At 48.5% G+C, this 12,124-nt stretch overlaps 1 protein-coding gene across 1 annotated transcript in view; it reads right to left on the reverse strand.

Annotated features, from left to right (window-relative positions):
- Nucleotides 1-12,124, reverse strand: part of Dora (zinc finger SWIM domain-containing dorado) — a gene marked incomplete at its 5' end in the record, with an annotated part of 96,467 nt that overhangs the window by 14,103 nt on the left and 70,240 nt on the right. The window lies entirely within an intron of this gene.

Genomic DNA, 12,124 nt, shown 5'->3' on the forward strand with positions numbered 1-12,124 from the left:
GCAAAGGGTGAAACATGAATTTTCCTGAGAGTTCGCCAGAAATCGATACCGGAAGATCTAAGATCATTCTCCTTCCACCGTCCCCTTCAAAGATCACCGAGGGCGACGCGCCTACGGAGAGTCGTCGCGACCGCGGTCGGTCGAGGGTCTAAAATGGTCGCCGCGATAAATTGCCGGGCATCGATTCGTCGTTCTTATTTTCCCGGGAACTCGCGGGAACGCAATGGCCTCCTTCGAAACTCGAACTTACACCTCCGGCGACAGGGAAAATCAATAAGGAAGTTAGCAACGTAACGCGTCGCGTGGCGCGCGGCCGCGCGAGCCGGCTTCGAACGGAAAAATAGGGAAAGCCGCGCGGCGCGGCTGTGCAAAAATAAGGCCGCCCGACGGGAAATTTATATCGTCGCCGGCGCTCGCGCTGCAATTAGCCGAAAGTTCGGGGTTCCCGGCGAGCCTACCACGCCTCGGCGAGCGCTCGATCGTCGCTCGAGCGATTCCTAGCGTTTTCGGGCTTAATTAAGCGATAAATTACGCTCGTCTATCCCGAAACTCGTTGAACCACCTTCCCCTCCCCGATCCCCGCGCAGTCGTCGACGCCGTGTGATTCCGCGACTCTGTTTGGCGGACTGATACGTAAATAAGTTTCGTTTCACTCGGCGGAGCCGGCTTCTCCGTTGAATCGGTGATACGATGCATAGAATTCGTAACGCGTTCCGTACTACATTACTCGTTATTAACCCTTTGCACTCGGGAGGCGATTCTCAGTCACTGATTTCATTTGCAAAATTATAAAGTCTTATAGATAATGTTAAGCTTCGTATGATGCATCAATATACGGACTATTAATTTATATATGTTTCCTCGTTAATTAGTTTCAAACATCGTCTGTATCTCATCGAAGAATATTGAATATTTCTAGTGAAAAACTTTCGAGTGCAAAGGTTAACAGTACTCCTGATTGCTTCTTTATCAATTATTAAAATGGATGGCCTGAGAAATTACTACAGAAATTGATCCAGCGATAGGCAAACTGAATTGCAAATCGATAGAAATCTCAATACTGTTGGAGTCTCCATAGAAAAATGAAAATTTCATAAAATTTTGTAAATGTTTGGTAAATATTTACCTCGAGTTTGGTTGATGCAATTACAGGGACGTATATATTGTCTATTTCTAAATCTCAAGCTTCCAAGATCTAAATAAGTGACCATTTTCTCGAAGAGTAAGATGAACTATACTATACATCATTAAACCTATCAGTTCTCTTGATCGACAGGCGTCCGTCAATAAACTTATCTGCTCAACGCTCATCGGTCGCAGCAGTTCGACATATTTCGCCGATCGCCGAACGTCGACTCGATACTCGCAACCCTCCCGACTCCGGATCCTCATGCAAATCCGTTTCTTTGTCGCGACTTTCTGTGCCCGGGCGAGGAACGACTTCTTCGCCGAGGATTTCATCGAGTTAAGAATAAACGTTGACGGTCTCCTTTTAAGCGACCGCCCCTTCTGTCTCTCTATCGATCTCCCGGGCCGAACTTCCCCCGAAATTCGCATTCGCGAATGGAACTCCGGATTCCGTCCATTAACACGATTAAAGTTTAAACGAGTTTTCTCCTCGCTCGCCCCGAACTTTCCTTCTTACGGCCGTGTTTTCTCCTTGAAACGCTCGTCCCTGCGCCCGCCGATTATTTCGTTCGAACCTTCGCGGATCACGCGTGCCGTCCCCGACGGTGTTGCTCCAATAACGACGCGTTCCGATCACGTCCGCCATTGGCCCGGATTTCCCCGGATTTACCTCCGTTTTTAAAACGTCCGGGGACATCCGAAGGATTTACAGAGATCCAGATCAGAAGCTTGTTTATCCTGTACATTCTCTCTGTCGTCTACGATTACGTTCGCAATCAACAATGTACGGAAGATTCTACCTTCCGACATTGCGTCAGGCTTAACAATCATCCGGCACATCCGTTTCAAACGGAAAATCCGAGGACTTAGTGTTCTCTACCCTGTCATTGGCTCTATTGCCAGAACTGCCTAGAAACGATCCCTTCGACGTCTCTCTCATTACTAATACTTCGTGGTTCTACATTACTTCGTAATAATTATTTCACAATAATTATTCTACGAATACCGAAAGATAACGCGAGAAACTATAAAATGAACCTCTGCATTCAGAGACTTACAGCAGAAGACGCTCAAAATCTCGAGTACAGATACTCGACGGAGTTCTAGAAGGAATAACGAACAAATGACTAATCACTGGGTGTTTCTATCGTGAATCAACAGCAGTTCCTAGTTCGACTGGTATTCCGGCGGCGTGACCCGAGAGGCTCCGGCGAAAGCGTAATCCGTTCGACGGCGTCGCGTCGCGCCGCGTCGCGTCGCGGGCCGCGGCCGCGTTAATTTCCCCGTTAAATTGTGTTCAATTAGAATCAATTTGTGACAGGGAGCGCCGGCCCGTCTGGAGCGCACCTCTCGCGAGGACAATAACAGGCCGGGCCTTAACGAGCGCGATAATGAAACCGACTCGTTAACAAATTCAAACGGTGTCGCATAATTACGGGGACAGGCCGAACACGGCCGTTAGGTCAGCTCCGCGCGCGCGAGCTCGCGTACCGAGCGCGCGACTCGCCGCGCATTTTAATGATTCACACCGTGAATATTCAACGGTCCTCGATCGAGGCCTCGCCGAGCGAATGCTGATTCGAATCGCGCTCGATGAACGAACCCGCGCCGATCGATGATCCGAATGCAACGAGTTTTTACCTTCGATCCGATCGTTCGTTGCTACGCTGCCGCGTGTCTTGCTGTTTCGACGGTGCTTTGGTACTGTGATCCGAATGGTTACTGCCAGAGTTCGCTTGACTGTGCCTCTAGGCTTAGAAGGAACATCGGCGCGTGAATAATGAAGCAATAATATTTGCAGCGTTGAGATTCAACCGCTGGTTTCGAACGATTCGAGCTCTGCCACCAGAAATCCGATTTTCTGGATCCCTATAGCTTAAACCCTTTGAATTTACTTGAGAATACAGCGAGAAACTTTTCGAGGAATCATTTTGAGCATCCATAGGCCAACGCTGATTTCGAACGATTCGAGCTTTGCCACCAGAAATTCGATTTTCTGGATCCCCGTAGCTTAACCCTTTGAATTTAGTTGAGAATACACCGAAAAGTTTTTCGAGGAATCATTTTGAGCGTCCATAGGCGAATGTAATAGAGTAAGAACAATGTATTCAAGTTTTCTGAGCACGTTCGGGCGATGACAGTAGTCAAAGCGTCAAGTGTTAGGATTATTCGTTGGAATTCATTGAAAATTTTGATAAGAGAGCAGGTGCAGTTGCGAAATTTCGAAAGAAGTAGTCCCTGATTGTAAGATACTCGGTCCGGTCCGTCGACGAGCAGTTATCGAGGCAGATTCTTTTTCCCACTACTAGAGCAGCGGCTTCCTCGAAGCTTACGAGACAAATATGGAGCTTCGTCGACGTTGCGTTAAGATAATAAGCGAATCGCGGCGGTCCCTCGTTATAGATTATTCAGCTGGGTCCGCTGGGGAGTATTTATCGAGGCAGAGCTGCTCCCGTGCTCCGAAGTCTGAGCAAGTTCTCCGGCGAGAGCGAACTAGGCTAAACCGTTCGAGAACAATAGTCCCTTGTCGGAGGCTATTTTCTGGGAAAGAAAATCCGTTTTTCTAACGTCTACCGACTTCTCTAAACAAGGTAGAACTTCCAGTTGTTACTTGAACATCGAAGAACAGGGAACACTAGATTGATAGATGATTTTGAAAATAGCTTCATTCGAATACTATAATGAATGTCTGAAGAAACTGAGAATAATCTATTGTTACAATTTTTATGGGAATTGCATACTAATCGTATTAAATGCTCGGTAGTTCTAGTGTTAACATTAGGATTACGGAACGCGTTAAACTGACGCATATTGGATTTTAGAAATATTACTTTGTAAATGTTTACGACGATTTTGATCGATCACACTGACATTATCTCAATTGCCTACTATCAAATCTCCAGTTTCCATAATCTAAATAAACGAGCATCAATTCTTTTAGCAATAATAGAATGAAGTGTACAATAAATGCTCGTGAACCTAGTGTTAATGCGACTAGACTATGTTTGTAAGATGGCAATTTTGGTGACTTTCCAACGCAAGAGGTTCATATCGCAATATAATACAAGAATTGCAAGGAAACAGGAATCGCTGGTAGGAAGAGACGGGTCGGTCGCGTCTGCGACTCGATTCCGCGCCGGTCGCGCGCCGCGGGTATTAATAAAGTTATCGACGTTCGGCCAGTAACGACGTTTATTATCGGAACAGCTCACCCCGGGTCTTTCTTCGTTCATTCACGCCGGCCCTGGAATAAGCAAATAGAGTTCCCTCCCCCGGCCGTGCCGAACTTCCCGTTACCGTTGTTTGTCGTCGAGGACTTTCCGAACTTCGTTCCGGAGGGCTGGAACGAACTTCCCCGCTGTATTAGCTTTTTCGGAGGCTCCCTGTTCCCCGGAGGGATCGATGCAGCCTCATCAGTTTTTGCGTGTCCCGGCCCATCCAGCTCTCCAGAGCCGAATCTACATGCCGATGAATATTAACCCCTCGCCGCGAGATTTCTTTCGCGGCTTTATCGATTCGAGCCGCTTCTTCTTTATTAATTATCTCACGCTGAACGGAGGAGGGAACTCGTCGTTATCGGACGCGTTGCGAAACGCTCGAGTTCCCGATGCAACGAGGCTTAACCTTAACCTCTCGCGCTGGGAACACGTGCCACGCACGTCGGGATATTTCCGTTATAAAGTTCCCGGCTTGAACGCGTCGATAGTCTCATTCCATTGAAGATCGTTTCGACGTATAACTATACAGAATGATTAACAGATAGACATTCTTCATGCGACAAGTCGAGGTCGCAGTTCTGTAGAACTCGAGTCTTTGGGAACCTTAGAGCTGTGGAAGCTCGATCTAATTGAGTTGTAACGATCTTAGGACTCATTTCTGTAATACTACCGACTGCTGACTGCTGACACTGATTAGATATAAACAAACAAAAATGACCTTTAAGAAAAGAAGCGAGTCGAACGTGTACAATCTACTCGAACTCTAAGGGGTTCAACAATAGACGCTCGCAATAATCATTTCCCTCGACTCGCTCGCTCAACTCCCTCTTCCCGCGTCCACTTTCGTTCGTCCACCATTCACCCCCGTTTCCATTCCATTCGTCCCAGCCGGACTCCCATCCACATTCCCATCGATGACGAAACGTTATTTCAATTTCGTCTTTGTTTCGCCCGCTGCCGCTCGAGCCCCTTTCATCCGGCGCGTTTAATCCATTCGCCGGGATTGTTATTTCAGTTACCGTTTCTTTCACCCGGCACGCCATTTCCACCGCGAAAAACGCGTTACTCTTATTCCGGCCTCGCATCGTTGCGCCACGTCGAACGCAGCAATTCCCCGCGAGCCGGTCGATCTCGGCCCCGTCCCGCTTCGTCCTCGTCCGCCGGGAACAACGGACAAAGATGGAGGCCCGAGCGCACCAATGGCGCGTACCGCGCCTCGTTGCCTCGCGAATTCGCCGGCACGCTTACCGTCTCGTTAGCCGTCGCGCGCGGAAGAAGCGTGCAGTCGCGGCGCGGCAGTAAAACCGTCGGTGCAAAAATAATCGGCGCATCTCGCCCCTTCCGGCCATCTGTTTCGCGTTACCGGTGCATCCGCGTTGCACCGGGGAGAAAAAAGTCGCGGGCGAGCCGCCTCCTCGGAGAGCGGCGGTCCAAAGCGGTCGGGAACTCGCAAACCGCAAGCCGGAAACGCGGCCGGCCGCAAGAGGCGGTCGTTAGGGGACGCCGTACGAATTACGAGCGCGGAATCGAGTTTGGACCGACTCCGGCAAGAAATTTTCCTCGAACTCCCGGGAAACCCTCTCCGGCGGTCTCCGATTTTTCGTTTTGCGACGCGAGAGCCTGATCTTCTTTGATTAACGCTGGGACTGCTCGGTAACTGGACGCGATTCGTTCGGGGATTTTGATCTGAGGATCATCGGGGTTGCTGGGAGGAATCGTTAATCCCTGCGCTCGGAGATTTCGGTGGTATTCGACGGTTTCCGGTGAGATACGGGGGATGTTCTCCGGGAGTGAGTAACGAGGACACTTTATTCTTTGTTGCTCTCAAGGAACGACGAATATGTCGCGAGTGCTGGTTCCGCTGTGAATAACGCAGCAATTTTCCATGAGAAGTTGTTCTCGAGGTCCTTGGATCCTGCGACGCAGTGTTGTACGTGCGCGAGATTTATTTGGAATAAGCGAGTTCTCCGTGAAAGCTTTGAAACGATGAGAAGTTCAGGCGAGGGTCTTTCTGAGTTCAGATTAAAATGAATGCTTGAACTCTCTTGCACTGCGCACTCTTCGATTTCAACCTATCACGGGTGATCAAATTATGTTCAAGGTATCATTCAATTGTATCCGGAAACGACGGAAACAAGGATTTCTCTGCGACAATCGTTCGACGGTGGAACGTTCCCTTGCGTTTTAACATTAGTCCGAATTCGCTCGGCGAAACGATCGCGCAAGAAGCGATAGAAACGCGCGAGTAATTTGTTAGAGTCCGCGAAGGAAGACGGGGCGAGCCTCGATCGGCACGCGAGCGCTTTCCCGATCGATCGGCCAAATATTTGCATGAAAAACAAAGGGGGAAGAGTAATGGAAATTTTTGCAAAGTGCCGCTATATCGGGGATGGCCGGCCGCCTCTGGCGCGGGCGCCGGGAACAATCGGGAGAAATTCACGGCGGCCGCTCGCGAAAAACAAAACCGGACCGGGGAGATCGCGGTTGGAAACGCGGCCGAAACTGGCGGCCGCGTCGCGGTGAAAAATTGTTCCCGTGTTTTTCGTTGGATTAATAACGTCGGGGAACCTCGACGTGCAATTCTGCCGCTGTGACACGCGCGAGGGGGCCTTGACAAATATTTCGCGGCTCGTTTGTTAATACTAATAGCGTGCGTTAACTTGACCTGTCACGAGCGGATTTTAGAGTGCTTCGAAACTCTTTAAATCCGAAATAATCTCGTGTTCTCCGAACACTAGAACTTGAAGCAGACGAACATTCTGTGATTGGTAAAATGTGGAACGATGGTTACAAAACTCGTAAAATACACCAAGATGCGATAATGAAATTTTGAAACTTGCTTCTCTTCTTGCTGTTTAGAATCTGTATACAAATATAAAAGCATCATTCAGTTTCTGAATAGAAACGAAAGAAACGCATTGCGTTGATTAGAACTTTTCGACCAGGTTTTTGAAAATTCCGTGGCACGCAAACGATTAAAGTACAAAACACTAAGATATCTTTAAGGAACTACAAAACGGTTTCAGTGAAATTCGACGGTCGTTTCTCGCGAAATCCGTGGACAGACCTTTAACAGTATCGCAACAGACGCGTGCAAATCGCTGCGAGCAACGTCCGGTTCGGATCTCGATTTCCTTGCGGCCAGGGATCGAAGATCCTCCGCGTCGTTCGGTATCCACCCTGCGGATGCTCGCTAATCAAATAGAAATTGAATTTCCATTAATAACGAGCGCCGCGCCGCGGTAACGTCATTTCCGGGCGCATCGAGCGCTGTCCAGAGCGAAAGAGACGCGGCAACGGAGAGGGAGAGAGAAAGTTAGTGTTCCACGGCGATAAAGCTTTTGTCTCGCCGGATGAACCACCGTGTTCTCCGGTGCGGATGCGGCGAATGGGATTAAAACGATAGAACGTGGAGGCCTCGGCCCTTAAGGATCACCTTAACCCTTCTTACCATAGGAATCTTCCGTTTACACGTGTACACGCTCTCTCGAGCGCCAAATCGCCTCTTCGACTCATCCCTTCGGTAGATTTGAAGACATTTTTATCTACAAATTTTATTCATCTTAAGTTTCATCGAAATAATACCATAAAAATTAGCTGCAGTTGCTGATAAATTACAAAACCATCTGGAGTGCTAAGGGTTAATAGCTTCATAGTTTCGTGGGAATTATAAGGGTGCTCGCGTTGAGATTTCCATCGGCTTCGATTCGAATTCATGCGCCGTGGAATCAATTTATACCCTGAGTTCTTGGAGAAGCGTTTCTTTCAGTAGTTGGAATGAAGTTTCTTAACGCTAGAACTACCAGGTGGGCAAAAATGATCGATCGCTAATTTCTTCTTTTAGAATTGCTGCAAAGGTACAGACGATTCTTTTAGAAACGATTAAAGAAGCTGGTGTAGCAACACCTAAACTGAAATATAAGCCCATTGAGGTCAATAAATTCACGCTTGTAGCTTTCATAAAGGAATGTTCAAAAGACGGTTCAAGTGCTCGGTAGTTCTACCGTTGAACTGAACGTTTGCATAACGAATTGGCGGAAGATGGAATCGCACTCGCTAATTCTGGCAATCTCGGGAGACAGGCTAAACGAGGAATCTAGTCGCTCGGATGTTTTCGTTGGCCGTCTCGGCGCGATCTTCGCGCAAACCTGACTGCACGGACGCGACAACATTGTACTTTTTTGAGCTGGCAGCGCTCCAAAGTAAACTGCACCGCGATTCAGTGTTTCGTGTATTTTCGAAACTGAGTGTGACTTCAGGCATCCGAAATGGAAGCGGAGGCCGGGGGGTGGGTTCGGCGTGGAAGCCACCGGCAGGGATCAAACGTGGAAACTTCAACCGTTGAAAGAGCACTGTCGCATTTATCGAAGCTTTCGCGGCAATACGCCCTTCGGGAAATGACGCTGATCCCGGGAACAATGGCGGAAAAGATGATTTAGGGGATGCGTTCGACGGAATCGAGATCTTTCGTAAAGAATCGTCTATTCTTCGAGCATCTTTTTCATTCGGAATTAACTTGAAAAGCCGTGTGCTCCTATTTATTTCGCAATGCTTGCAGTCAGTCGAAAGGAATTCTCGATGAAATAATAAATGAGTCGCTCGGAAGCCAATGCGATTAAGTTTAGAAAAGAAGAATTGAGAAAATCAATGTTTTGGCTTCCGAAATGATTATGCTACCTATTGAGAAGCTATAAAAAGAGATTTCTGATCTAGAAACTCTTGAATAACTAAAAATATGATTCCATGAAACTTTACATAGATCAGAAAATATCGTAGATACGGTAAAATTACGGAGCACAGAACAATGCGCAATCACGGGATTTTCTAGGACTGCAATTTGAAATACGCGTGGGAAAGGTCGCAGGCCGAGTGGTTAAAAAACTCGAGGCAGCCTCGAGGAGCCTCGAAGGAAAGTTACTCGAAGATTATATTCCCCGGGAAGTTCATTGGAGGTCCTCCCACTCGAAACGATGGATCAAGGAGGGTTCATCTCCGAGGAGCATCGGAATCACCTTAATAGGCGCACGTTCCGCCTGTAAATTCCGTATTAAAGCGGAAGTCGTGGGCGCGGGGATCAGTCGAGGATCCTCTAAATCCGTGTCGGAACGTCCTGATAAATCCTATTCGCGGATGATCGTCACGTGAAGGGCCCGACGATCGGAGCGGCGCCGGGAACCTTTAAATCAAACGAGATCTAAAGATCTCGGGACTACGGGGCACTTCTGCGAACCTCCGCACGCCCGGAGCGTAAAGATTCGATCGCTCCGAGCCGAGGAGACTCGGTTTCCCGGGTGAAAGATGTCAAACGAGTTTGAAATTTCAATTTCAGCCGTCGGGGAATCGTCCGTCCCGAAGGTAGGGAGCGTTACCTCGGTCACCGCGGACGCTTGTAACGCTTCGGCGCGGACTAACGCCGAAGCAGCGATTCCGCGAACCGAGAAATCCCGAAGAGGAAAAACGGAGAGAGAGTCCGCGGCGATGGCGGCAGCCTAGAACGACTTCTTCGCGGCGGGTTGCCGATAAAATCTCCATTCCGCCGGCGTTACCGCGCGTACTCGCATCAACGAGCGGACGCGAACGCGGGCTGATCCGATCTTCGTGTCTAATGTTCATGCAGGTAGGGCAGGTGTTCGTTTCCGGCGTTCAATTCAGAAGATGTTCTTTTATCGAGGAGGCGCGCCACGGTGGTACCCGCATCCGAGCGCAGAAAACGGATCGGATCGGAGTCCCGTGACTTTCCGTGGGACGAACACGTTTCACAGTCGAGAAGTTAAATTGCAACGTTCCGCGCGACGTTGGGAAGACTTCCAGGTAGCCCTAAGAACCGGCGATCCTTCTTTGGCTGTACGGTTTCCTCGAGTGGTCCAACGAAATCGCTTTCGAAGCGTAAAGACTATTACTTCGATCTTTCTTCGTCTTTCTTTCGCTCATCAATTCCTAGATGTTACTCGTTCCTTTTCAATCTCGAACTTCTCAATCGTGAATTATAGATAGATAAAATGAGTCCAGATCTTTTAAGTTTTCACAATTCATAGTTTCTATAGAAGAAAGATAAGAATTAATCAGTCCTACTAATGGTTCCAGCATTAAATCTCGAATGATTCTTCTCAATCGTGAATCATAGATAGATAAAACGAGTCCAGATCTTTTAAATGATAACAATTCATAGCTTCTATACAAGAAAGATAAGAATTAATCAGCTCTACTAATGGTTCCAGCGTTAAATCTCGAACGATTCTTCTCAACCATGAATTACAGAAATGTTAACGCTAGAACTAGATTGGTTTAAATAACGATTTCATCTTTCACAGTTTCTATCCAAGAAACGAAAATTATTCAGTTCTACTAATGGTTCTAATTGAATCTCCAGCTGGAAGACAATCGAAGCAAAAACGTTGAAGCTTCCACATTGGCACTCTCGTATCCTCTATTCTTGGACACTGCCTCTCGCAGTTGAAGAAGGGTCGCCGGCGACGGGGTGGGGGCTAATCAGCGCGCCCCCGGTATCTGGGTCGATGCCTGGAAATCAGTCGGCATTGAATTACCGTTTCCACGGCGAATTAAGCCCCGGGTATACCGCTTTCGAGGAAATCTCGTCTCGCTCGTCGTCCCGTCCACGCGAAACCGTGGCGCGCGTCTCGCCCCGGTGCAATCCGAACGTCGTTGCGACGCGTCGCGCGATAGCCGTCCGGATCTCGAGATCGTCGGGGGTCGTAAGAACTTTTAACGCGATGAAGGAAGTTTCCGAAGGCTGTCTAGGCGCGCCGCGACTGGAATCGCATTCGCCGAAGGTGTCCTCGATCGGAGCTGTGAAATTTCGTTCGAGAAATCCCTCGTAAGAAACTCCAGCGGATTATATGTTATTCTGAATTTTCCCTTTTCACATTAACACGTTAACACTTTGACTGCCACGTCACTGGAATTCGGGTGACATATTTTACAGAAACGTGGACATTAATTTCTTTCATGACGTAACGAACCGAATTTTGTCGGATACATGAGATATAAGAAATATAGTGGAGCAATTATTAAGAAGAATCTTGATTTCCCAGTTTCTGGTTAATAGAGAAAACTGTTTCGAGTACATGGGAGTTTCGATGAGTGTTTACGTGGCAGTCAAAGTGTTAAGCGCCATTGTTAACCCCTAATGAAGCCAGCTGCAACGATGAAACGTTGGGAACAATTTCCTACTGGACACGGCTCTCGCCCGAAAGCCATTCATCATGCAGTTAGCGACGATCGTCAGGTAAACCAGGGAACGAACGTTGCCGCGACCAGCCGGAAACGAGACGAACGCGATTACGAAGGCGAGAAGAAAGTGGGCGAACGATTACTCGTCGGATCGAGTGGCGCTAAGGCGATTGAGACGCTTCACGCGAATGCCGGAGCTAACGTTCCTGGCACGCACACCTCCTCCCTCCCGCTCGTCCCTCCTCGTTCCTTCGGCCCGCTCTTTTTCTACCTACGTGTAAATGGCCTGCGCAACCCCTAAGCGAACGAGGCGGCTTGACCTCGATGGAAGAAATCATCCCCCTTCGCTCGACCTGATGCCGCCACCCTGGCACGAGTGTACGCCCCTCGTTTCCTCCCTGCGAACGTTACGTTTCTTCGGGGAGCTGAAGAATTACCTCGTCAGTGTCGAGGGGAGTCCCCGCTCAAGGACTTACAGAGGTGCTCAAAGGAACCCTGCGAGGATCCGAATAATTCAGACAAATTATCGGGCGAGAAACCTTCGAGATCCCTGGCGGGATCAGTTTCCACAGTCAGTGAAATCAATC

Source organism: Nomia melanderi, chromosome 9 (genome assembly GCF_051020985.1).
Source record: "Nomia melanderi isolate GNS246 chromosome 9, iyNomMela1, whole genome shotgun sequence".
NCBI lineage: Eukaryota > Metazoa > Arthropoda > Insecta > Hymenoptera > Halictidae > Nomia > Nomia melanderi.